Below are 17,323 nucleotides of genomic sequence, written 5' to 3' on the forward strand. Positions count from 1 at the left end.
AGAGATTAGCGAGTGTAGCATAAATGGGTGGACTAGACTCAGTCCTCAAACTTGATGCAGGCTTAGAAGTATGAAGTCAATCTTTAGATGGAATATAGACATATGTGGCAGGGCTTTCCTGATAATGCATACCTGTGACATACAATTTGGGCCATAGGCATCTTGACGCTGAATAACAAATTTTTATTGAAAGTTATGGGAGGGTGCCAAAATGATTGTCACACTGGCTTTCCACCAGTGAAAGACTGCGATGAGGAGTATGTGGCAAGGTAAAGTAATACTGTGTCTTTTTTCTCTCTTTCTTAGTTTTTTTGGAGAGCGTACGGATTTCGCAAAGGAAAGGTAAAGTGACTTTGTCATTAGTGACTGTTACACATTCACTCATGCACACACCAACCTACACTTTGAAATCAACAACAGCCTACGTACATAAGTAGGATAGTGTTTTAAAAGGATAGTTTTAGGTACTAGCAGAGATGGTGTATCGTTGGATGAATGCTGCCCAGGGCCCTCTGGTTCTGAAGTCCAGCTCTGAGGCAGGATCAGAGACTGAGACAGCAGATACTGAGATAGCACAGTTCCATCTGACAACTCATCTTCCAGCGATTCTGAAGAAGACTATGTCTGTCGTGCTTTCCCTTTGCCAGCACAGTCTGTGCAGCGGGACACCAGTAGCAGGTTAGAGCAACCCAGAGAGCAGGCACATGCAGCCGCAAGCAAAGACGAAGCGCTGTCTTGGCAGCCTCCCAATTTAGTTCAGCCCCAAATTCTGCCTTTCACTGGTGACACTGGATGTAAAGTCGAAACTGCAAATTTTTTGCCAATCGACTACGTCCATCTCTTTTTGGGTGTTGACTTTCTTGACGAAATTGTGCAGCAAACAAATTTGCGTGCCAAACAATTTCTGAGGGAGCATGCAGACTCTCTTGGGCCTCATTCTAGGGCACGCAAGTGGACTCAAACTTCTTTAGGGGAGTTGGAGATATTTTTGGGCTCAGGCTTAAAATGGAGGTAGTGCAGAAACCAACCTTGCTATCCTACTGGTCTACTCGCACGGTTTGATCAACCCCCATCTTCGCACCATAAATGAGAAGAGATCGTTTTTTGCTATTAAAGCGCATGTTTCATTTCAATGACAATTCTGCTGCATTGCCCCGGGACCATCCAGACCATGACAGGTTGTTCAAAATTCGGCCTATCGTGGAACATTTGTCTGCCAGGTTTCCAGAGGTTTATACTCCTGGAAAGAATGTAGCCATTGATGAGTCCTTGATCTTGTATAAAAGGCGGCTGCTGTTTAGGCAGGACATTCCAAGCAAACGTGCTCGCTATGGCATCAAGCTGTACATGCTGTGTGAAAGCTCGACAGGCTATGTGTACAGCTTGAGAGTGTATACCGGGAAGGACACAACTCTTAACCTTGTAGGTTGCCCTCCCACGCTAGGGGTCAGAGGAAAGATAGTATGCTAGCTTGTCCAGCCACTTTTTCACAAAGGTTATAACCTTTATGTGGACAATTTCTATACAGGAGTAGAGCTGTTCAGTGAGCTTCACAAAGCTGGCACAGTGGCTTGCGGTACAATTAGTTCTCACCGCAAAGGATTCCCGCAGGAGCTTGTTTGCAAGGAGCTCCTGAAATCCCAAAGCACTGCGCTGCCTTCCAACTTACTGCTCGCACTCCAGTTCTCAGGTAGGCGTGACATGTGCGTGCTCACTACAATTCATGCTGAGAGCACTTACCAGGTCACGATTTGGGGTCCGATGGCCGAAGTCCACAAGCCCACCTGTATACTTGATCACAACAAGAACATGGGCGGAATGGACAAGAACGACCAGGTTCTTCAGCCATACAATGCAAGTCGTAAAACTCGCACTTGGTATAAGAATACCTCACCTGATCCAGATGGCAACATACAATGCATATGTTGTTTATCGTCAGACAACCATAAGAAGACTCATGCCTTTTCTTGACTTTCCGTTGTCTGTGATTGAAAGTCTCAACGCTACAGAAGCAGCAGCCTCCACTTCATGAGTTCTGGAGGACGTGGCAAGGCTGTAGGAGCGACACTTGCTGATAAAATTCCTGCAACACCAAAAAGGGAGCGACCATGTTGTCTTTGTAAAGTGTGCTTGATGCAGGGAAAAAGGCAGGAGACTCGTGTTTACTTTCCCCAGTGCCCAAGTAAGCCTGCCTTCTGTTTTCCTACTTGCTTTATGTTGTATCACAATAAAGCAAAATACTGGGAAATTGACTGAGGTGGAGCTGCCAATAGGTAAACCTTTCAATTGGTGTGAATGGATACCTACTGTCTGTGGGCCAATCCTTCACTACACAAGCAGCTGCAGAATATTTCTTCCTCTACTTCAGGAAATCATGGACTTCTCAACACCTTTATATGCTTTGAGAATGTGGTAGCTGCGCAGTTCGCCAATTCACAAGTGCATGATAGTCCCCACACTGCACATACTGGTGGACAGAACATATGCCACGTTGTCACGGAGTACCCGTGTTTCACATTCAACCATTCTTCATAGTTATGGTGTTCACTTTAGAAAGCTTTTGAAAATTTCCAGCATGTTTGCCTTAGTTTCAAAGGTAGATATTGTTTGCTCAGCTTGAGGAATGGCTTTGCGGCATACTCAGGCACCTCCCAACTTGCATCCACAAACTGGAAGGAGTTGGATTTAGCACAGTGAGAGCATTGATAGCACGTGACAGAAATGTTTTCTCAAGCTTCAATTATCTAGAGATGGAAGGCATTAGTATAGGGTCTCTTCCCAATTAGACAGGATTAGTCAGAACTCTGATGAAGACAGACACACGAACGGGTTATAACAGCTTATGGTAGGTGCACTTTCTGAGGAATATTGCAAAGGTAGAAGGCAGATAGTAAAGGTAGAATAGATACAAGTCATGACTTCCTCTTCACCCAAGGATCCAAATCCATTGCTGCCACTCTCGCACTGAATTTACTATAGTACTTATGGGTCAATGATGCTTGCCATGTTCATCCTCTGTTAGAACTTAGTAGATGGTCAGTTAGGCAAGGGCCCAAAACGTTTTTTGATATGGCAATTTTGATGTCTCCTCAATACGTTTTGGGCCCTTGCCTGTCGCGGGTAATTGGGCCTCCCATACGAATGAGGCACCATTTTATCGGGAGACCTGGAGGAACGCTGGGTAGTAGCAAATTTGTGCCAGCCCAGTGATGCCACAGCTTTCCCACACAAAAATGTGTGGAAAAAGTGATTTTTTCAGCTAAATGAGGTTTTCAGGGGAATCTGGGTAAGAAAACATTGGGGGATCCACACAAGCCATACCGCCCTATAAACCCCCGGGTGTCTAGTTTTCAGGATTGTGTGGGTTTGGTAGGTTTCCCTAGCTGGCCGCCGAACACTGGGCCAAAAACCCAGGTGACCCCCTTTGCAAAACCAGGTCATTTGGGGATAGGCAATTTTGATGTCTCCTCAATATGTTTTGGGCCCTTGCCTGTTGCGGATACCTGATCCACCCATACAAGTGAGGTACCATTTTTCTCTGAAGACTTTGGGGAATGCGGGGTGGGTGGAATTGTGTGGGTCCACGCAGATTCCAGAACTTTGCAACACAGAAATGTGCGGAAAATGTGGGGTTTTTAAAAAAATCACATTTTTAGGTTTGCTAGGGATTCTGGGTAATAAAACCTGGTGAGAGCCAGTCAAGTCACCCCATCCTAGATTCCCCAGGGTGTCTAGCTTTCAAAAATGTATAGGTTTGCTAGGTTTCCCTGGGTGCCGGCAGAGCTAGGGTTCAAATCTACAGCTAGGCACTTTGCAAAAAAGGGTCAGTTTTCACTGTGAAAATGAGGTATGTCCATGTTGCGTTTTGGGCCGTTTCCTGTCACGGGCACTAGGCCTACCCACAGAAGTGAAGGTACCATTTTTCTTGGGAGACTTTGGGGAATGCAGGGAGGGTGGAATTTTGTGGATCTACGTAGATTCCAGAACTTTCCACCACAGAAATGTAAGTGTCCACACAATCCACTCCAGCAAACCGCAGCATCAGCGTCAGCCAGGGGAGGGGAGGGGAGGTATGCCCCCAGGTCGCCTCGCAGCACAAAGTACAGAGGGGCCTAGGCCGTCCCGGTGGACAGGAGGGACCCCACGGAGACACATGCCCAGCACAGGTATCGGACAGCAAGCTTAGTTCAAGGCAGCAGGTAGGTGGCTAGAGGAAAACAGACCCACCACAGTGTCCCAGGGAGTCCACCACCAACGTGCAGCAACGATAACCTGTAAGGGCTCCCGCCCGCACCTGCAATACTCAACCTCCAAGCGTGGCGATCGGGCAGCAGGGTATAAGCACAGCAAGTGCTCCAGGGATCACAGTTCCACTATACCTTCCCACACTGTTCCAGGTAAATGCAGCGTGAGGAGCTGCCACGGGTATTAGGCTATCTTCTGTAGTTAGCTCCCTTCCATATCAGGCCTGCCCTCATGCGCCACAAAATGGCTCCCCTCTCCCGACAGCCTTCTACTTCTCGCCGCAGGCAGAGTGTCGGGCGGATTGTACAAGGTGCACTCACCGCTCCGAGTGTCCCTGCTCCACCGGTCGACCCCCCAGGCACAGCAAGCAAGGATTCGTCCTCTGGGGAGAGCGGGGCACTTCCACGTATTATAACCGTAGGCCCCCGCCGTCCGATCACAAAGTCGGTAAGATGGCGGCCAAAGCTCCCCCTCACCACCCCGAGGCCTCACCGCGCTCCGACCACAAGTGTCCTCCAGGAATAGAGGGGCCAGGCACCGCAAGGATTCAGCGCTTCTCTGCCCCGCAGACACCGTCCGCAGCCAGTCAGGGTCGCAGCCAAGCTCCTCACCCTCGCCTGTACCTCTGGGCCCACAGCGCCGCCGAAGGCCCGGCTCAATTTTTGAAGCAGCCGGCCTCCTTACACCGCAGCAGACAAAGGCCGCGCAGGTCTCAGGCATCTCCCACGCCAATGCGCCGTGAAGCCCCCTCAGAGCGCGAGCTGTCCGCCGCTACGATCCACAGCAGGTCACCACTGCAAGGGAGTCGGATAGAGGCCCACCATGACACCATGTAGTAGGATTATGTCAAAGAGCGGCCATTCCGCTGCTCCACAGACCACGCCTCCGCAAGGCGATGTTAAGGGCAGAATATTACCTGCGTGCAGGTTAGCATGCCAAGATGAGATGAAAGAGTTATTTAGGGTGAAGCACAGCTCTAGCTTTAGTAACCACAGATTATCATCAGTTGTCAATGGTGACAGGTTTCTCAATAATCTTGTTACCTTGTATGGTAAATTGTCTTGCTGATATGATTAAGCATTCTTGTGAACCCTGCTTGTACTCCAATGGAATAGAAACTTTATAGGAATATTGGTGTGGAGTTTCGCTATTACCCGTGTATAATTATAACCTTTGGGAACCGTAGGCAAAATAATGCATATATTAATCCCTTGCCTGCGGGGCTAATTCCCCCGCTGTGCTGGGGGGCGGGGGGCACGCACAGCGCCCTGGTGCTCATGACGTGCTCAGCTCGTCATAAGCCACGGTGCTAGTGTGCTCATGACGAGCCAAGCTCAGCATGGCCACACCCGTTGTTAAGAACGTTCAGCACAGCGGGGAAATTAGACCCGCGTGCGAACGTTCGGTACGTTATGACGAGCTCAGCGCGTCATGAGCACACGAGCACCGTGGCTCATGACGAGCTGAGCTCGTCATGAGCGTGGGAGGGGTTAAGAAGTGTTTGCATGAGGGAAGAGACCTCAGATAATGTTGCACTGAACTCTCTCCACGATCACTGAATAATGCATTGGTGAACTCTTCACCAGGATGCTAGGGAAATCATTTTGGAGAATTCTCTTCAACACTACCCAGTTTTAGTCTCATCCACATATTGTAGGAGCGCATTAAATAGGATAGGATAAGCTTAACCATTTATAATGAGTACAATGAGGAGTTGTAAAGTATTCTGAAAGCCGTTTCTGCAGTTGGGCTTGTCGATATGTAATGAGGAGAGAAAACTGACTGTGAGGGAAGGCGTAGGCAAGGTAGTGCTAACGCTGATAATATTTACTCTCTTAGGTATCCAACTATGGTCTTAAGAAGCTACTTATGTACTGAACATAATTAGTGTAGTGATACCGCAGCAATAAGTAGCAATCTGGAGAAAGCCAAGCACAGAGAATACCACGACTCAGGAATGTCCCTTAAGCCATGGGGTACATTCTCAAAGGCCTTGTGAACACAGGAAGTAGAGAAACCGGCAAAAATTTGGAGGGAGACTGAATCTATAGGAATTACCTTTTAAATAACAGAGTAACAGACACATTTTTAATCTCCTGCAGAACTGTCACCAAGGAATAGAAAAACTGTTGTTCTGACCCAGATAAGATCACAATTTGTGACCACGTCATTTGTAAGGCAGATTGACATTTTTTCATCTTCTTCTTTAAAGAGTAAATATGGTACCACATATGTGGTGAATTCATTAGTTTGAAATGCATTACTTTACGCACACTGCTTTTACAGAAAATGTGCCATATCTTCCTTCACGAACAAAGCACCATCAAGGTTACTTGGCATTGAGGATCAGATAGGGTGTCATTGAAGATTCATCATAACAAAACAAATATCATTGTGTTAGGAGTCCCAGATGATAACTTGCCTAAAGAACTAGGATATTGTAACACTGGTGAAATAGGTAAACAAGCATTGGCATAGCCAATAGGTCTCGCTTTTGGGACCTTCTAAGTATTTAGTTATGCAGCACAATATCATTGGTGCAACAACATCAACTCAAAGGCGAGACCTATTGGCTCTGCCAATGTTTTTTTTTTTGTTCTTGGGGGAAACCAGGCTAATGCCAGGAGGGTCAAGGGTAAGTGGCAGGGAGGTGATGAGTGAATGCCAAGAGGGACAAGGGTGACTGTCAGGCCATGGGGTGAAGGGTGAGTGCCAGAGAGGTGAGGAGTGAGTGCCAGGGAGGTGAGGAGTGAGTGCCAGGGAGGTGAGGAGTGAGTGTCAGGGAGGTGAGACGCAAGAGTCAAGAGGGTCAAGGGTGAGCGCCAGGGGTGAGGGGTAGCTGCCAGGCCAGGGGGTGAAGGGCTAGGGCCACGGAGGTGAAGGATGAGTGCCAGGTCAGGGGGATGAAGGTTGAGTGCCATGGAGGTGAGGCGTAAGAGTCAGGAGGGTCAAGGGTGAGTGCCAGGGAGGGGAAGGGTGAATACAAGGGGTGAAGGGTAGCTGCCAGGCTAGGGGGTTGAAGGGCTTGTGCCATGAAGGTGAAGGGTGAGTGCCAAGGGTGTGAGTAGTGAATGCCACGAGGGACATGGGTGAGTGTCAGGGAGGTGACAGTTGAGTGTCACGCAGAGTCAATGCTGAGTGCCAGAGAGGGAGAAGGGCGAGTGCCAGGTGCGAGGAGTGACTGCCAGGATTGAGGGGTAAAGGGTGAGTGCCAGGGAGGTGAGGAGTGAGTGACAGACCGCAAACCGTAGTGAGCTGGGGTCTAGAAAAAGGTGCGGAGATCACCCGGTGTGCCAGGCTGGGACGCACCAGTGCCAGGCCAGACTTGGGTGGATGCAAAAACCTCTGAAAGGTGGGTGCCAAGTCACTCATTACCTTAGTACAGGAGTGGGGTGCACAGGAGAGAGTAACATCTTAAAACAAGAAACTATTCAAAATCTTGAATACTCCACTTTATGGTCTTGCAACCTTATGTGGAAAATAATTAGCAAATGAATGGGCTTTCGTAGCGACTTGCAGCTTGTTACAGCAACTTATTGAGATAAAGTTTGCATTGCAATTAAGCCAAAGCGAACACAATTTGAATTAGTGACGGTAAGATTCGCAATGAACTAGAGAGAAGTTAAAAAAGCACCACAGCAATGAACCGAGGATACAGAATAATAAAAATGGGGGCAATATTGGTCTCCTTTTCACAGCGGACAACCACAAAAACAGGGTGTTGTGGAGGACTCGGATTCTGGTGGAATCATAATTTTTAAAAGAGTCCATTTTTCATAAAACTTTTTGTTGCGGTTGTGTGTGTGGGTGTGTGTGTTTGTGGGTGGTGGTGTGTGTGTGGTTGAGTGTGGTTCTGTGTGTGTGTGGTTGTGTGTGTGTAGTGTGTGTAGTTGTGTATGTGTGGTGTGTGTGTGGCTGTGTGTGTGGCTGTGTGTGTGGCTGTGTGTGTGTGGCTGTGTGTGTATGGTTGGGTATGTGGTTTTGTGTGGTTTTGAGTGTGGTTGTAGGTGTGGTTGTGTGTGTGTGGTTGTGTGTGTGTGTGTTGTGTGTGGTTGTGTGTTGTTGTGTGGTTGTGTGTGTATGGTTGTGTGTGTGTGTGGTTGTGTGTGTGTGTGGTTGTGTGTGTGTGGTTGTGTGTGTGTGGTTGTGTGGTAGTGTGTGTGTGTGGTTGTGTGGTAGTGTGTGTGTGTGTGGTTGTGTGGTAGTGTGGTAGTGTGTGTGGGGGGGGGGTGTGGGGTTGTGTGTGTGGGGTTGTGTGTGGGGGGTTGTGAGTGTGTGGTTGTGTGTGTGTGGTTGTGTGTGTGTGGTTGTGTGTGTGTGGTTGTGTGTGTGGTTGTGTGTGTGGTTGTGGTTGTGTGTGTGTGGTTGTGTGTGTGTGGTTGTGTGTGTGTGGTTGTGTGTGTGTGGTTGTTTGTGCGTGGTTGTGCGTGGTTGTGCGTGGTTGTGCGTGGTGGTGCGGTTGAGTGTGTGGTTGAGTGTGTGGTTGAGTGTGTGGTTGAGTGTGTGGTTGAGTGTGTGTGGTTGAGTGTGTGTGGTTGTGTGTGTGGTTGAGGTTGTGTGTGTGGTTGAGGTTGTGTGTGTGTGGTTGAGGTTGTGGTTGAGGTTGTGGGTGTGGTTGTGGTTGTGGGTGTGGTTGTGGTTGTGGGTGTGGCTGTGCGTGTGGCTGTGCGTGTGGTTGTGGGTGTGGCTGTGCGTGTGTGGTTGTGTGTGCGTGTGTGGTTGTGTGTGCGTGTGTGGTTGTGTGTGTGTGTGTGGTTGTGTGGTTGTGTGTGTGGTTGTGGGTGTGGTTGTGGGTGTGGATGTGTGGGTGTGTGGATGTGTGGGTGTGTGGTTGTGTATGTGGTTTTGTGTGGTTGTGTGTGGTTGTGTGTGGTTGTAGATGTGGTTGTGTGTGGTTGTAGATGTGGTTGTGTGTGTGGTTGTGTGTGTGTTGTTGTGTGTGTGTGGTTGTGTGTGTGTGGTTGTGTGTGTGTGGTTGTGTGTGTGTGTGGTTGTGTGTGTGTGGTTGTGTGTGTGGTTGTGTGTGTGGTTGTGTGTGTGGTTGTGTGTGTGGTTGGGTGTGGTTGGGTGTGGTTGGGTGTGGTTGTGTATGTGGGTGTGAGTGTGAGTGGTTGTGTGTTTGGGTGTGGTTGTGTGTGTTGTGTGTGTGGTTGTGAGTGTGGTTGTGGGTGCGGTTGTGTGTTGGTTACTTGGTTGTGTGGGTGTGCGGGTGTGCGGTTGTGTGCGGTGTGGGGTTGTGTGTGGGTGTGCGGTTGTGTATGCGTGTGCGGTTGTGTATGCGTGTGTGGTTGTGTGTGGTTGTGTGTGTGGTTGTGTGTGTGTGGTTGAGTGTGGCTGTGTGGTTGTGTGTGGTTGTGTGTGTGGTTGTGTGTGTGTAGTTGTGCATGTGTGGTTGTGTGCGTGGTTGTGTGCGTGGTTGTGCATGGTTGTGCGTGGTTAGGTGTGGTTAGGTGTGGTTGGGTGTGGTTGTGTATGTGGTTGTGGTTGTGTGTGTGTGTGTGTGTGTGGTGTGTGTGAGTGGTTGTGTGTTTGGGTGTGGTTGTGTGTGTTGTGTGTGTGATTGTGATTGTGGTTGTGGGTGCGGTTGTGTGTTGGTTGCTTGGTTGTGTGGGTGTGTGGGTGTGCGGTTGTTTGCGGGTGTGCGGTTGTGTGCGGGTGTGGGGTTGTGTGTGGGTGTGCGGTTGTGTATGCGTGTACGGTTGTGTATGCGTGTGCGGTTGTGTGTGTGTTTGTGTGTGTGGTTGTGTGTGTGGTTGTGTGTGTGTGGTTGTGTGTGGTTGTGTGTGGTTATGTGTGGTTGTGGGTGGTTGTGTGTTTGTGGTTGTGGGTGGTTGTTTGTGTTTGTGGGTGGGTGTGTGGTTGTGTGTGTGTGGCTGTGAGTGTGTGTGTGTGGTTGTGTGTGTGGTTGTGTGTGTGGTTGTGTGTTTGGGTGTGTGTTTGGGTGTGGTTGTGTGTGTGTGTGTGTAGTTATGTGTGTGTAGTTATGTGTGTGGTTGAGTGCTTGGTTGTGTATGTGTGGGTGTGGTTGTGGGTGTGGTTGTGGGTGTGTGGGTGTGGTTGTGTGTGTGTGTGTGTGTGTGTGTGTGTGTGGTTGTGTGTGTAGTTGTGTGTGTGGGTGTGTATGTGGTTGTGTGTGGTTGTAGGTGTGGGTGTGTGTGTGGGTGTGTGTGCGGTTTTGTGTGGTTGTGTGTGTGTGTGAGTGTGGTTGTGTGTGTGTGCGTACTGTAATCCATGCAAGTTGAGTGTTGGGAGCAATTAAATTAGGTCCGATACCAATTTGTGTAGTTGGTAGTGGTTGTGCACGGAAGTGACTACAAAGTTTGAGACCAATAGGTTTATTCATAAGACTCATAATAATAAGACTATTTTGATGCAACTCGAAAAGGTAATTTATTTGGATTCAAACGAAAGTGAAAGTGATCGGACGGAGGCAGTGGGGAAAGCACGGGAAATAAAAACAAGTATCTTAATGACCCTTGATGGAGGAGGCAGATGGCGGCTGCGCGTGTGCACGCTCTTGTGAACGCAAGCCAGTAGCCAGCTAGTAGCACTTTGAAAAGTCACCTACTAAATGTCTCGACCAGTCCAGCGCATGCGCTGGATCAGGCGAGACCTAAAAACCTGGGCGTGATCATGGACTCACAATCTACAATGGCACCATAAAACGTTAAGCGTGCTTAGAGCTGATCTTTATAAGAACCAGTTCCTGCACTTTCCTATATTATCTCAATTGTGTATTGCGGAGGTAGTCCGACTGCACCAGTGTAAAATCTGCTGAGGAAACAAAATATTCCAGCCCAAGCTCCGGGTACAAGGACTATGTTCCCACAACACTTGTGTATTTAATTTAGCATTGGCTGTAAATGTACAACATATAACGTTGGTGTGTTATAAGTTAATAGTACATCAATTATTCAAAGATGCATCAATCTGATTTGTATGTGCTTTAATTTAATGAAGGTACAACAATTTAATATGCACATTTTTGCATTTTACATCATTCATCATTAGGGCTGCCCTTTTCAACATAATCAGAAATGTGTGCTTAAGCCTTGTACATACAAGTATTAGACAGAGTGAAATCTTAAGCCTTGAATCCTGGGAGACTGGGTTGTGTGAGCTGAACTGCAAATATCGCTAATGAAAGTCATGGGCTCCTTGGAGCCAGCACAGCTTTATCGTCTTGCTCCTCTGGAACAACACAACTAGGAAAGAGATAGAGAGCAACTTTCTCGAGGAACAGAACAGGTTTGTTGTTCAGCTATGGTATGCATGCTCGGCTCCACCTAAAAAAAACTCATGCAAGCACTTTAGTGCTAAAACAGGTTAGATAGGGGCTAGAAGGGATGGGTTGGTTAACAAAGACTGATTCCATGTAAAGGACTACTTAAACATGGTCACAATATTGCGATTCTTTTTTATATTTTGCTTTTTTTTAGCTTTCATTGCCACAACTGTGTTTGTTTTTATTGCTACATCCATACATATTATCTGCACTTGAATAGGATGTTGATTTTAATAAAAGTCTTAAAATTATATAGTGTAGGTTTCTTGCGTGTGCCCATCCATGGTGAAAGGAGTTTCACAACTCATTAACCAATCCAGATAATCCTTTAAGTCTCACCGGACTGATAGTTGTCCAGAAAGCACCATTTTGAAGTAATGCACAGGTGGTTGGGGGACTACAGTCCACCAGGTTCCCTTCTCAAGTTGGTAATTTGCCTTTGAGCCTGTGCTTTAGCCGGAGGATCTATGGACCTAAAGCTGGGCCGTAGTCGGCAAAAGCGGCATACAAGTATAATCGCCTCTCAGCGATTGTAACAAACTGAGGATCATTGATAAAGTTATAACATTTTTGCAGCAGGAACATTATGTGAACTTGCACTGATCCGCGCACTCTAAAGCATAGTAGAATAGTTGTAACTAGTTTGACTAATCAGAAAGGGTGGGCAAGGAGGTGAAACAGTTTAATGGGTGGAATTATTAAGCTCAGCCACTGATAATTACTCAGGTTGTACATAAAGCCAAACACGTTGGTGTATTATAAAATGATAGTACATCAAGTTAATTGTGTTCCTGTAATGATCTGAACTGACCTTGCACTTTGAACTGGAATGTTTCAACTGCAGCAGGACTATGTGTGATTTCCAAATGGCTCGTCTCAGTCTGTAATGCATAGTGCAAAAAATAAAAAACAGCCTGGGGTATAGCCTGGATAATTATCAGTATCGGAGATTAATTCAAGCACTGCATCCATCACTATTGTCTTTTAGTTTTCTAAGTGAGATGCAATAATGGCAACAACGTTTGCAGAGATGTGGATCCCATGCTCATTTTTATTTGGCTCAACCCAAACCCATATCTGTCAGTTTGGTCTCAACAGTAAGGTTGCTTGTGTTACTGTCTAGAAAGGCAGTTTGGATTGGGCTGTTCTCTTTGCAGTAGGACTACATCTAATTTGCACATGACAGAAGCAATTGACTGGAAGGCTGGCTTATGTAATTATAAATGGCTCGGATGAACACGTTTACTTACCATCCGTAAGGCGGTTTTTTGCTTGATACTCTTTCTAGATGCAGCCTCCTCACCTTTTTAATATCCAAGGGTGCAAGACTGGCTATGAAGAATTCTTCAGTAATGCTCATGTGAGCTGGTAGGTGCCACCATGTGGCTCAACGGTGACTCCATACCACTGCAGCAGTGATGGGACTAGAGCCGAATATAAGAGCCACTCCTGCACTCCGACATCAATTTCTTGTATCTGTCTGCTTCCACGCTCTCAGATGCAGAGCAAAAAACGGAATGTCCGAGACTGTGTTATGATTCCTAACTTGGGACCTTTGCATGATGGTAAAAACAACACTACACACAATGGGGAGGTGGGAGAAGAGCAAGGAATCTAGTGTCATATAGTGTATCCAACAGAAATAGTGTAACCAAATGCAAGTAAGTAGTTCTTCTGATCGAAACTTTTAACAGCAGATTCCTAACAATAGTAAGGAGTCCCATTGCAGTACCTCCAAAAGATGGAGGTTCTGGAGTGTGGGCTTAGACTACAAAGTCTGCAGAAGCAAACTGGTGATATGACGTCCCTGCCAGGACCTGACTAAAGTAGCATTTTGTGAACGTATGCATAGAACTCCACGTCACAGCCTGGCAGGTGTCTAAACAGTTACACCTCTTGCCAACGCCACTGTAGTGGCCTTCACCTTTGCACAGGCCTTCAGTGGGCTGCTTCTAGGTGGTGGCGTAGCAGATTTTGATGTAGAGGGTTATCCAACATGACAGGGTCCTCTTTTGCATTGCCTTGTGTTTCTTTGCACCAGAAAACCCCAAGAAGAGCCTATCACCCGCACAACTGTCATTTTTGAAGTTGATATAAAACGCTCAGTGCCCTTTTGGGTTTGTGGCGATGGAGTCTCTCTTCCTCTATCAAGGGGTGAGGTGTGGCAAAAAATACTGCAGAGTGATTGATTGGCCAACGTGGAAGAGCGTCATGACTTTTGGTAGGAAGGCCACTTCGGTCCTGTGCACCAATTTGTCCTGAAAGAAGGTGGTGTAGGGTGATTACACCGAAAATGCCTGTAGTTCACCCACTCAGCATCATATCTCCTGACATAATTACAATGAGTGTGGGTTCAGAATTTAAAGCCTTAGGGAACAGCTGTGCATAGGCTCAAAAGGTGTGTGCATAAGAAATGTCATGACCAAGTTCAAAATCTACTGGGGCAAACAAATTGTTCGGGATACATCTTTAAAAAAAATACATCACAACTGGTGACTTGAAAACGGGTGGCCAGGTTAAACCAGAATGGTTGAAAGGGCTGACAAATAACCTTTCAATTTGCCCACTGAAAGACACTGATGGATTAAAAAAAGACTAAATAAAGGAATAACCGAATATTTGACCTGTAGGGGCTCAGTGTTTCGGCACACCAGTCAAAAAATGTGTCCCAGCATCCACCATAGATCGACTTTGTGGAAGGATGTCTGACAGTAAGGATGCCATAAATCACCTCTGCTGGCAAGTCAAACGCATTTAGGAGCCATTATTCAATCTCCATGAATGGAAGTGCAGGTTGTGGAGACTTGGATGCAGGAACCTGCCCTATTGCAGAGAAAGAAGGTACTCTTGAAGTAGAAGCCTGATCGAAGAGCAAATGCTCAGGCTTAGGAAGTCTTGGTACCACACTCTTGGCTCTCTCCAGGACGATAAGAATGACTTGGACCTGGTCTGCTGAATCTTCTTCAGAACTCAAGGCCGCCGAGCTAACAGTGGAAATAAGTGCAGCAGTCCTTATATTCCAGCTGGAATGCCACTCCTAACAAATACCTTGGTGGAAATTCAAGTGTGCAGTATTGCGGACTCTACATTTTCTCAATGCTGACAAACAGATTCAGCCAGGATGTACTCCCCTGTTGGAAGTCGCCCGGTGCCACCTCGTGGTGAATATATCACATGTGGTTTGCCAGATGACACCTTCTCAGTTTGACTGCTTTTGTATTTAGAGACTTTGCTGCGTGAATAGGGACCAGGAAGATGTTCTGTCAGTCTATTCACCTCTAAAGTCATAGCACCTCCATACACAGGATCAATGTTCCCTCTAATTCTTTTCCCCTGTGTGTGGCAGTGTAAGGTCTATGTGCGCTGCAACCAAGGCTGTGTGCGCCAGTAACCAGGTGCGCGTGTGGGTGCAGTGCTAAATATCACTCTAAACTTTTGCTTAAAAAAGTGAAAAGACTGTGCATTTCCTCACATACAGATCCACGTGAACGGTGTTAAGGCAGATTTGAAACCGTCCCACACAGCAATTTGAAACCTTAGCAGCTCTGTTGCTGCACTTCTTTTCTTAATTGAGCTGGGTTGCAGGGTGATTGTGTGCATTTTTTCAAGTTTTCATGTTGATTTCAGTTCATGATGGGCGCTGCGATTAACACGAAAACTTTAACAAATGCTCTCATTGAGCAGGAAAAATAAAATTATAATAACATTATTATAATTTTACTTTTCGCAGTTTAAGGGCTGGGTTAGGGTAGGGCCGCATCAGGCTTTTGACTAACACATTTTAATGCTGGTGTGTGCGCATCCCCGCATTAAAATGCATTAGTCACGTATTCTAGCGCCCCTCTGATAATACTGCAATTGAGGCACACTGCCAATGAGGCAGCCCAGCATGCTAAAATTGTGTAACATATGAGAACATGCAACTGTGCCTTCATATTTAAAATGCTATGCGTCAGAGAGATAATATTCATGAACAGCGCTGAGCAGGCAGGCCAGAATTTAACAGATCAATTAGCCGTGCCCCAACCAGCCTTCTTGTGAGTCAGCTCTGTGGGTACCAGCCATCACGAGGGTGATCCATGGAGCAGGTCTTGCCTGCTGTTTTCCCACAATCACACAACCCTTTTGGTGACCAGAAGCACACACATGCTTCGAAGATTGGACACACCAGCGGGTGGTAGCTTTCTTTTTCCTTTTCGCACCCCCCAGCTGAGAAGTCACATTACCTGAGCCTCTTGCTCAGGATGTTATAGTTTTACAGCCTGCTGGGTCCATTCCTTTCTAGGCCCCTGCATCAGCCTAGACAGAGATAGTTGGCAAAACAGTCAACTTCTCAGCCTCTGCTGTGCTCTCTGAACATGTGTACTTTTCTGAACCAGAGGCACAGGATTGGTCTTGTCACTTGTTCCCGGGACTTGACTGTCGATAAAGCGGCACACAAGTGTTTAAGTGCAACCGTCAGAGGTAGGAGCTGGCCAAAGCACTCACTGATATCTGAATAATTAATGTAAAAGCATCAAGGTAATCATGTTGTTTCTGCTTACATTTCACATGCTTTACTTAAACTTGCATTACTTATGAGTGTTTGCTTTTTCCAAGATTTAGTAACTTTTTTTAGGCAGCATATTACTCTTGTCTAATGCGTAATTTGAATTGTGTCGCATCCAGGAGTTTATAGCGGGCCACAATTGGGTTGTAGCTGAAGGCAGTGCAAGTTTCTATCAATGGGGCAGTATGGTGTTCAGTGGAGGAGAGGATGTGGCACTGTGGTCAGAGCTGCCGAGTTTGGAACTGGAGAACCAGGTTCAGCCTTCATGACCAATCCCCCAGACCACTTTCTTGGTTGCAACTAAAAGATCAGTTTGAGGGTCACAGTTCCAGAAAGAAACCGGGCTTACTGTGCCACTGGATCCAAGTTAGCCTGACTGATGAGGCGTAATACCCTGAAACCAGGCCCAGGACGCTTGTTTCTGGTCCAATGAGGACCTGGCTTAGGAGTTCAGGCTAGACTGTTCCCATGAGGGGCAAGGTCAAGATTTATTTGCATATGGCTGGGTCTAAGATGGGTGGCGTGGTGAGCAAAAGAATGATGATTTAACCCAGATCTCTTGACTCAGGGTGAATGTTTGATTTGTTCTGCATTCCTTTCATAATTTTTGTGTCTTTTGTATGGTAATGTCAGGCTAGTGATAAGTAGCGTAAGTCTATAAAGAGTGCCCATCTACAAAAGCAACCATTAGTCCTTCATCGGAAGATATCAATGCACCAATGACTGTCATGATGAAGAGGAAGTTATTGAAGAAGCTTGCTAGTTGTATGAGGTGACTGCCATTTTATTTTTTAAAGTAATACCTACCATGATGTTCAATAGTTGGCATTGTCAATTTTCCCTTGAAACAAGGGAAACTAAATCAACCTATGGCCTTAGACACTCAGAATCTAATGTTATTGTACTGCACTTATCAAAACCACCTAGGTGCAAGGAAAAAAATATTAAAGTAACCAGTTAAAATACCTGGTAATTCCGTGACTCCAGTCAATAGATATTTTGTGAACGACCAACCATTCAGCTTTCAGATCTGTGATGAGTTCTCTTCATCATGAACACCTAAGTGCCCACCTTCAGTCTCAAAAGGGCACAAATTGCACAATGTGCATAAAAAACATCTAAATCTAGACCCTACACTTTGACAAACCAAACAATGGGTAAAGCAAGCAGAGATATGAAAAAAGTTAGCATGTAGAGTTACAGCCCAAAAAAATATGGAATAAGGCTGATTTAATTAGCAATGA

At 46.6% G+C, this 17,323-nt stretch overlaps 1 protein-coding gene across 1 annotated transcript in view; it reads right to left on the reverse strand.

Moving 5' to 3' along the window:
* SRCIN1 (SRC kinase signaling inhibitor 1) overlaps positions 1-17,323 on the reverse strand; it is a 922,972-nt gene that overhangs the window by 506,476 nt on the left and 399,173 nt on the right. The window lies entirely within an intron of this gene.

Source organism: Lissotriton vulgaris, chromosome 5 (genome assembly GCF_964263255.1).
Source record: "Lissotriton vulgaris chromosome 5, aLisVul1.2, whole genome shotgun sequence".
NCBI classification, from domain to species: domain Eukaryota; kingdom Metazoa; phylum Chordata; class Amphibia; order Caudata; family Salamandridae; genus Lissotriton; species Lissotriton vulgaris.